The 10,370-nt window shown below is 29.6% G+C and overlaps 1 long non-coding RNA gene across 1 annotated transcript; it reads right to left on the bottom strand.

Moving 5' to 3' along the window:
- Nucleotides 1-5,377: 5,377 nt before the first annotated feature.
- On the bottom strand, nt 5,378-8,670 carry LOC107857223. The gene is made up of 4 exons (XR_001670801.2): nt 8,621-8,670; nt 7,259-7,341; nt 6,019-6,236; nt 5,378-5,838 (listed from the first exon to the last, which is right to left on the bottom strand). It is a non-coding gene; the product is annotated as an uncharacterized LOC107857223 (long non-coding RNA).
- Nucleotides 8,671-10,370: the final 1,700 nt, after the last annotated feature.

Consider the following 10,370-nt stretch of genomic DNA (forward strand, 5'->3'; position numbering starts at 1 on the left):
TGCTATTTTCCTTTCAATTTTGAAAGAGATGTCTAAAATAGCTTTTAAGCAGCTTGGGTCTAGATTGTATATATTGCTCTAGGCACATAAAATTTTATGGATAAATAACATAAATACCAATCTAAACTTTTAGAAGTAATTACACTCTCTCACTTTTTTAATTATTTTACTCTCTCTTCCTATTAATATACATAATATAGTTGACATATACATAATATTCTGTGTATATGTTAGGATTTTTGTAATATGTTTAGGGAGTTGATATTTTTTGTAATATTGGAAACATAAATTATGCATTTATGTAATTTTTAGAAATTTTTTTTATTGGATTAAAATCATACAAAATTTGATCCATATTTGCTTGAGTCTAAAATTATTTTGGGCTTTAAAAAATAACAAGCTCATCCCTTTTACTGGAAATTGCATGTCATAGATCCAAATATGAGTGACTTTAGATATTTGACCACAAATAAGAATGTCTTTGAATAATAGTTTCCTTAATTTTTAATATACTAAAAGTAACATTTTGTCCCTCTATACCTCAACTATATTTTTAAACTTTTCATACTCATTTATCTCTCAAATTTTAATTTTTATTATTTTTAATTTTTATTTTTTTCATTAATTTTATTATTCTATTTTTTATTATTTTCACTTTTTTATTTTTTTCTTTAATTTTATTATTCTCTTTTTTATTATTTTCACTTTATATTTTTTCTTTAATTATATTTTCATGTTTTAATTCATTTGTCTCAACCTTTATTTTTTTCTCTTTTTTCTTTTTTTCTCAAGCATTATATATTTTTTTAATTCATTTGTCTAACCTTTATTTTTCTTTTATTTTTTATTTTTATCAGTTCTCTTTTTTTCCCTCATTTTTCTCAAACTTTATTTTGATTTTTTCCTCTCATTTTTTTTCTCAATTTTTTAATTCTTCGCTTTTTTCTTAATCTTTATTTTTTTCTTGCCTTTTTTTTTCTCACTATCTTTTTTTATTTCTTTATTTTGTTTGATTTTTTTTTCTTTTTTTCAGTTCTCTTTTTTTCCTTCATTTTTCTCAAACTTTATTTTTATTTTTCCTCTCATTTTTATTTTTCTCAATTTTTTAATTCTTTGCTTTTTTCATGATCTTTATTTTTTTTCTTTTCTTTTTTTTCTCAATCTTTTTTTTATTTCTCTATTTTGTTTGATCGTTTTTTTCTTTTTTCTCAACTTCTATTATATTTTGCTAATGAATAAAAAATTAGATAATCCGCAAAAAGATTTTCTTTTTTTGACATCAAAGCAAATTTAAGGGCATGAATTGTTATTACGAAATTCTTTGAAAATTCTTGAGATAAGTCGTGTCTCTAAGACAAGTGTAGAATATCTCATAAATAAAGACATAATATGGTAGTGTCAACTCTTGCCCGTGGGACATGATTTATTATTTGAAAGTCCTTGAGCAAAGTCTTGCCTCTAAGGCAAGAATTGTAGAACATCCTATAAATGAAGACATAATGTGGTAGTGTCAACTCTTGCCCATGGGACATAATTTATTATTTGAAAGTCTTTGAGCTAAGTCTTGCCTCAATAATTTATTATTTGAAAGTCTTTGAGCTAAGTCTTGCCTCTAAGGCAAGAGTTGTAGAACATCTCATAAATGAAGACAAAACACAATAGTGTCAACTCTTGCCCGTGGGGCATAATTTATAGTTTGAAAGTTCTTGAGCTAATTAAGTCTTGCCTCTAAGACAATGGTCGTAGAACATCTCATAAATTAAAACATAATGTGGTAGAGTCAACTCTTGCCTGTGGGACTTAATTTGTAGCTTAAAAGTCCTTGAGCTAATTAAGTTTTGGCTTTAAGGCAATAGTTGTAGAACATCTCAAAAACGAAAACATAACGTGGTAAAGTCAACTCTTGCCCGTGGGGCATAACTTGTAGTTTGAAAATCCTTAAGTCAAGTCTTACCTCTAAGACAATAGTTGTAGAACATCTCATAAATGAAAACATAACGTGGTAAAGTCAACTCTTGCCTATGGGACATAATTTGTAGTTTGAAAGTCCTTAAGTCAAGTCTTGCCTCTAAGGCAATAGTTGTAGAACATCTCATAAATGAAAACATAACGTGGTAGAGTTAACTCTTGCCCGTGGGGAATAATTTGTAGATTAAAAATCCTTAAGTCAAATCTTGCCCCTAAGGAAATAGTTGTAGAACATCTCATAAATGAAAATAATGTGGTAGAGTCAACTCTTGCCCGTGGGGCATAATTTGTAGTTTGAAAGTCCTTGAGCTAAGTCTTGCCTCTAAGGCAATAGTTGGATAACATACCATAAATGAAAACACAACACGGTAGAGTCAATTCTTGCCCGTGGGATATAATTTGTTGTTTGAAAGTCCCTGAGCTAAGCCTTGCCTCTAAGGTAAGAGTTATAAAATATCTCATAGTAAGAGTTATAAAATATCTCATAAATCAAAATACGATGTGGTAGTGTCAACTCTTGCCCATGAAACATAACTTCTTGTTTGAAAGTCCTTGAGTTAAGTTTTGCCTCTAAGGCAATAGTTGTAGAACATCTCATAAATGAAAACATAATACGGTAGAGTCAACTCTTGCCCTTGGGGCATAATTTGTAGTTTAAAGTCCTTGAGCTAAGTCTTGCCTCTAAGGCAATAGCTGGAGAACATCCCATAAATGAAAACATAACGTGGTAGAGTCAACTCTTGCCCGTGGGGCATAATTTGTTGTTTGAAAGTCCTTGAGTTAAGTCTTGCCTCTAAGACAATAGTTGTAGAACATCTCATAAATGAAAACATAACGTAGTAGAGTCAACTCTTGCCCGTGGGGCATAATTTGTAGTTTGAAAGTCCTTGAGCTAAGTTTTGCCTCTTAAGAAATAGTTAGAGAACATCCCATAAATGAAAACATAACGTGGTAGAGTACTCTTACCCGTGGGGTATAATTTATTGTTCGCAAGTCCCTGAGCTAAGTCTTGCCTCTAAGGTAAGAGTTATAAAACATCTCATAAATCAAAATACAACGTGACAGTGTCAACTCTTGCCCATGAAACATAACTTGTTGTTTGAAAGTCATAAATCTTGCCTCTACAATGTAGTAGTGTCAACTCTTGCCCATAAAACGTATATTATTGTTCCAAAGTCGTAAGTCCTGCTTTTATAATGTGATAGTATCAACTCTTGCTTATGAGATGTAACTTGAATGGAAGAAATCGAAGTAAAGAATAAAAATAATAAAAATTGCAGAAAAAGAAGAAAATGAAGAAAAATATTAAAAAAAAAGTAAAAATCAAGAAAAGGTAGAAGTTGAGAGAGAATAGGAAAAAAATAAAGGTTGATAAAAAAAATTAAATAGAAATAAAGGTCGAGAAAAATTTAAAAATAAAAAAATAAAAATCAAAGAATTTTTTTTATTTTTTTTTTTTTATAAAAGTAGACGTTGAAAGGTGTAAAGAAAAAAGTAAGGGGTGGGAAAATCTAAAAAGAACAAAAAAAGCGGAAAGAAAAATAAAAAATAAAAATAATATAAAATAAAAAAGAAAAAAATAAGGGTTGAGAAAATTAAAAATAAAAAGAGAAAAGAAAAAATAAAAATCAAAGTAAAGTTAAAAAGAGAAAAAAAAAGTTGAAAGATATAAATATGGAGTTGTTATCATGAAGATCATTTATGTAATTTACTACATTGATCAGGAGCAATTTCGCCCAAGAAAATATGAGTTAACAAGTAAAGGTTATTTTAACAAAGTCTTTTTATTTAGAGCTAAAATTTAAAAGTCATCGTAATTTGGGTCTATTTCCTTTTATTAAAGTCCTTATCAAGGTCCATTTCACGCAATTTATATGATACACTTCCATTTCGAGATGTTAAAAACTACCTATATTGGCATCATTCAATTTTTTATACTACCTTCAAGCTTTCAAGAACTCAAATTCGTTAAACAATCCAAATTTTAATCTTCAACGTCTGCTTTTTTGTTTTTTAAAATCAAACTACTACAACTATTACTGTCATACACTTTTTCCAGATAATATACAAGTTAGATTAATATCCTACATTTGCATCAGCTAACTCATCAGCAGAGAGTAATTTAACTTAAAAACGACTATCAACTATCAATAATGAAAAATCTTTACTTGCCAATCTCCAAGAATTAATGTACTTTCTTCAAGCATATGTGAGCGTCTAAGGGAATTTTCCCTTTATTCGTTAGATCTTCTCTTTTCCAATTTCGTTTGAAGTAAGCTTTCACAGCATTCATCGCCGTATGTATGAGAGAAGAACTTCATTCTTTCTTTGTAGAGACAAAATGGAAAAGTGATGAAGAAGAATGAGCTGTGTTTGTAGTTTGTAATACTGCAGAGTTAGTTGGGAATATTTATTCTATTACACAAAATTCATTTTTCTTTCATTCATTACACAAAAGTCATTTTACTTTGCTCCAGCCATCACAAAAGTTACTACGATCGGGTTTTAAAATAATTCCATTGAAAAAATGATGTGGCAACCCTAATTAATTCCTAATTTTGACCCATTTTATATGTGCCCAACTCAATTTCTCTTATGGATTATATAATGAAATAATTCTAATTTCTTAATAGATTAGGCTATTTAGTGGAGACTATTTTCAAGAAATAATTGATTGATATTTTTATGAAACTATAATTTATAAAAATGAAGAGAAAATAGAACAAAATAACAAAAAAAAAAAATGTTGGCGGGAACGGGAGTTGTTTGGGTAGTTATGAAATTTGCTTCGAATTTCTGTATCCTCTATTTATCTCGTTTGGTTCTTCTTAATGATTGCAAAGTTTGAAGTACTTCAATGTGCTAAATTGTCAACTTTATAATTTTTTAAAAATATGTCATCCAATTTTGTCTTAATATTATACATAGAAAGTCACTTGAAGAAAACAAATAAGACATATTTATAATTCTTAAGCAGAGTTGTGTAAGGTTTTTTTTTTTTTTTTTGGGTAAATTTAGCGTTGTTAGTGATACATTCATAAAGTTGCATGATTTTATCATTATAAAAATGAAAGGGAAAATACTTGCTAGGTGTTTAAACTTGCAAAGTTCATTCAGACAATCTTAACTACGGCTATGAACATGCAACCTTAATCATTCAGATTATTCAAATCTAGTAAGTGGTCGTAAAAGAAAATAAAAAATACAATAACTGAGATATAAATGATTAAGAACTATACAATTGATAATTGAGATTTGAATGACTGTCCAGATTTAAACAGCAAACAAATGAGATGTCAGGCAAAGTTGAGTGAGTTCTTGGTAAAAAAAAAAAAGTGTTGTCACTTTCGTTGCTAAGTACATCTGAATGATTTCACAGTTATAAAAGTAAAATAAATTAGATACTCGGTGCAATAAAGTAAAGTTGAACAGCATCCATAAATGTTAACAATTATAGCTCTTGTATATTCCAAATATTCTCATTAACTTTGCTTGAAAAAGGAAGAAAAATTATGTATATGCTATTCAAATTTTTCTTAACTATGGGGCACGGTAATCAATCAACAACCAGTATTTGCCAAGAAATATTCATAGCACTTGGCTTCAGACTTGAGAATTCCAAATACGTACAGTAAAATGTAGTTTCAAAGAGAAATTGTAGGTTTTACTGTGACAGCATTAACTCTGCCGGCAGTGTTCCATCATTGCATTCACCTCTAATCGGGCAACACGAAATAGTAAAGTGGATAAATTGGAGAAGATGGTGAATGTGCATTTGACAAAATCAACATCATCAGAAAGAGCAATATACACTATGTCTTGGCTATATATCACAAAGTACGCCACAAACAATGCCAACACAGCAAATACCTATCATAAACAGTATATTCAAGTCAGTCATATTATTCGTTTCAACAGACACACATGAGTTCAAAACTAAACTCAGCGAGTTAAGAATGAGTATGATCACATTGTATGCACATATTTGAAGTTCCAACAGAAAGAAATGATTTATTAGTATGGGCACTAGAAGAGTCTAAAACTGCTTACCGTTAGTGTCCAAGAATATGTGAGGCCTCAAAGATCATGAAGAATATGTGAGGCCGTCAAATATCATGTCAGAAGCAATCACAAACCACAAGTAGATGAAAACATAAGAAACTGATAGGCCACTGGCATAGATGATGAGCCTTAGCCTTGACACCTTGGCTCCACACCAGAAAGCTCCAAAGCAAATTGCTGCACCTACCAAAAAGCTGACAACAGAGCTAGAGAACAAGGGTTAATCAGAAGATGAAACCACAAGTAAATGCCATATAAAATGCCTTTGCCATAATGAAAATTTGGAACAGACTTCAGGAATCAGTAATTTGGTAAGGTATCATAATTTCACTCATTCATAAGCCATGCTTGGTGCAAATATAGTACTTTCCACAATCTGGCCATATCGATCAATTTCTCTCATTCATAAGCTAATATACACCATAATTTGAAACTCTATGTGCTAAATCATAATATACTAGCCAAGAATGCACAAATATTTAGAATTCTTTCAGGTTGCCAAGAAGCAAATGATTATGAGATACATTTTGCTAACTGTAGTTCCAAGTCCAGTCCCCTAAATCCATGAAAGACAGATGTAATTGCATGGTATGAGAATCTTAATTACAAGTGATCAAATTAGAAATATAAAACAAAGAGTTTATAACCTAATAACATATCAACTTCTAATTGCAAAACAAAAAAGACAGACCAATTTTCTAACATCAAATGCTAGTCATATTGCTCAATTATTGTATAACTCATTACTGAACAAAATTTCAGATACTCCAGGTTTTTCAAACTCCAATCTATGCAATCCTAGCCATGTTTAGCTACCCGCGCCCGTGCCCTCGCACAACAACAATACAGTCCAATGCCCTTGTCTTGTGAAGGATACAGAAACTCAGGCAGAGATATCTCCGAGACCTTATTTCAGAATTTTCACAGAGAGAGTAGTCAACATTTAGGAGATCAAAATTGAAACAACTAGCTTCTAATGCAACTGCTAAACATACCGATTTTTCCATTTAGGATTTAAAATAACTCTAACAATTATTATTATCAAGTATAATCAGATCGAAAGTATCCAATCAACCGAAGGTCTCTTCTATACATAATTGAAAACTACAAAAATCAGGTTCTGATGATATGACATGACAAGATAGAAGTAAAAAATTAAAGAACCATACGAACATCAAGAACATCAATGACAGAAATCTACACAATGTATGCGTCTTGTTAGACTTACTTTTGATCTGTTTGGAAGAAACATTTGGTAAAAATGCCTACAGAAGCACCGAACGCAAAGCCAGCAAGTAAGACCTTCTTCTTCTGCATAGACAGAAGATGTACGATATAAGAAGCGACTTCAAGAATAATTTAACAAAAGAGTAATACCCTCTTCTTCTGCATAGACAGAAGATTTATGATATAAGAAGCGACTTCAAGAATAATTTAACAAATTTGCAAAAAATCTATGAGTCATTGTCATGCTCATAGCAAAATTGCTACAGTAAAAAGGACTTTGTAAAGTCCTCCCGCTTCCCAGATCAAGTGCAACATGGATCCAAATGTAGGCACAGAGAGTAAATACAACTATATTTTCAGCAAAATCTAATCAATGCATCGTAACCCTCATGTTAAAAATTACTTCAAAAACTTACGAGGACTGAAATTCTATCATTATTGAAGATATAAGAAAAACAAGTACAATGTTGCCTAATTTCTTACTGAATTGTAAAGCACAAAACTCAAAGACGTCTCAATAAAATTAATGGTCTAAAGTCAAATTTAAATATGAGCCATTAAAAATATACATTTACATAATAAATAAAAAATTAATATTGTTTTTTTTTTTTTCATAATTGTTGTTTTAGTGTAGTATTATATTTCACATACTAATAGTATTATTATTTATAATAGTAAGGTTTGATTCAAGTTAATAATACATTGGCCATGCATTTTCAATACATTAGTAAATTTATTATTTATTATTATAAAAATTTGAGTAATTTAATTCAAAATTTTAAAATATTATTGAATGATGATAATTTTTTTTTCCTATATTCAATATTGTCAAAAAGAAAAGAAAATTATAAAATTAACAATTAATTTTTTTTTGAGGCCTTGAAATTTTGAAGGCCTAAAGCAAAAGTTTACTAGTCTCACCCATGAGCCACTTCTGAACTGACTATCAGTATCGGCAATCCCTAAAATTCTTCTGAGAATCGAAATTCATAGATCACGAAGAATTAAGAAAAGCAAGTAAAAAATGTTGCCTTATTTTTTCCTGAACTTTGAAATGCAAACCGACTGTCATTATCGGCAATCAGTAAAATTCTTCTGAGAATCAAAATTTCATCATTATTGAGTATTTAGTATCAGCTCCATTTCTCACTCTCTCAACTACTCTTTCTCGAAATATATTTAATATTTTTACACTAATTCTTACAATAGAAGGAGAGAAACCGTTTCATTAGATTATCATTAAACAACCGCAAGAGAATAATAAAAGTTACTTCAATAACGAGATGAAACGAAACGAAATGAAACGAAAGTACAATAACGAAAAACTGAGCTATTTGATGAAATAGAAGGATGAAAGTTATACCTTCTTCAAAGATATGTGAACGAAAAACGAAATTTGGGCTTGTTTTCACTTTTTTTCCAATTCAATTTCAATTTTATTTATTATTATAAATAATGACCTCATTTTTGAATTTTTTTTTTACAAAATACATATTAATTTTAACCAGCAATCGAAGTTAAATGTCTAGCTACCATATTACCCACTTCATTCTACTTTCATCGATAAAAGACTTCAAAATTGAAAGCAATTTCAATTTTTTTTTCTATCTCAAAATATACTAATAATACAATGAAACCTTAATTTGTTAATTTTTGCGACTCTTTATGGAATACTAACAATAAAGGCAACATTATTGCCTCCTCTCACATTTGATTTATCTCGTAGGTAAATTAGTTAAGTTGGTGATTTTGATAGTTTTTAAAAATTGAGGGTACGAAATTATATTTAAAAAAGTCTAAAAAAATATATTCGTAAAAGACATGACCAAATATAACTGCAACTCCAACTCCAACTTCAACTTCAATTCCAACTCAACTAGAAATAATTTTATTTTCATGGCCAAACGCCTTCTTTGTGGGTTCCTTTTCCTCATTTCAGTATTACTCACTCTCTTCACTTTTATTTTGGTCAGACTGTGATTCATTTTTTTTTTTCATTATATTAAGATGAGAATGATTGCTCAATTTATAACATTTTTCGTATGATTTTTGATTGGCTTATAAGTTGGAGGTGATCAACTTATCACTTTTGATTGATTTTAGTTATAAATAATTTTTGTGTTTATCAAATGCATAGATAATCCAAAATGTGCCTAGCCAAACAACCTCCTCTAAACTATTTTTTTTTTTTAAACTAAAGAGTAGTGTTAATTAGTCTACATAAATTATAAATACAATTGAAAGTGCTAGGAAGAAACAAAAAAGCTATTTTCAATTATACCGAAAATACTTTAATAACTATGGTGTATAACAAAAGCAAATTGTTGAGTGAGCTTTTGTGAAATTACACCAAATAGCTCTTAATATGGTTCTAATGAAACCCCAAAAATTTGAAACTGTAACAGTTCAATATGCTCAGTTTTGACTTTTGAGTTAAGCAATGGACTGGTTATGTTAAAGTCCAAATACTCCAAAAAAAAAAAAAAAAAAAGGAAGACCAATTATGTGTAAGGCAATCAACAATTAGTAGTATTAGTATTCAAGATTTCATTAATCCCAAAGTATATTTATGGGATAAGGTAATCAACAATGAGTACTTGGCAAGAAATATTCAAAGCACTTTGGCTGTTACAAATTCAATCAGTAAAATATAGCCACAAAAGGAATACTTTTTTCATCATTTACAGTTTTCTCCATCTGCTAGGTGCATTCTACTCTCTATTTATTCTATTCCCTGAAATCCCATGTCTCCAAGGTTTCGTGAGCTGTTTCAGAATTCATGAGATCTTGTCTTCTCCAGTTCCTATGGAAGTACCATTTCACAGCATTCATCATGGCCTCGGGTATTTACGGTTTTAGCTTCCTGCTACCTCTCTGTTATAAATATATCTTATATAATGAATGTCTACTTTACCATATATAGTGAATACCTATTTTACCATATATTGTGTATGTCTATTTATGAAAAAGTTGCAAACCTTAAGTTAGTTTTTCTATATAAATAAAGGGGTTTTGTTTCATTGTAATTCACCCCATCAAGAGATCTCTCAAGAAAAATAAGAATTACTCTCTCTACTCTTCTTTATTCTTTCTTGTTTTATAATACATTATCA

The sequence above is a fragment of the Capsicum annuum genome, chromosome 8 (assembly GCF_002878395.1).
Source record: "Capsicum annuum cultivar UCD-10X-F1 chromosome 8, UCD10Xv1.1, whole genome shotgun sequence".
Classification (NCBI taxonomy): Eukaryota; Viridiplantae; Streptophyta; class Magnoliopsida; order Solanales; family Solanaceae; genus Capsicum; species Capsicum annuum.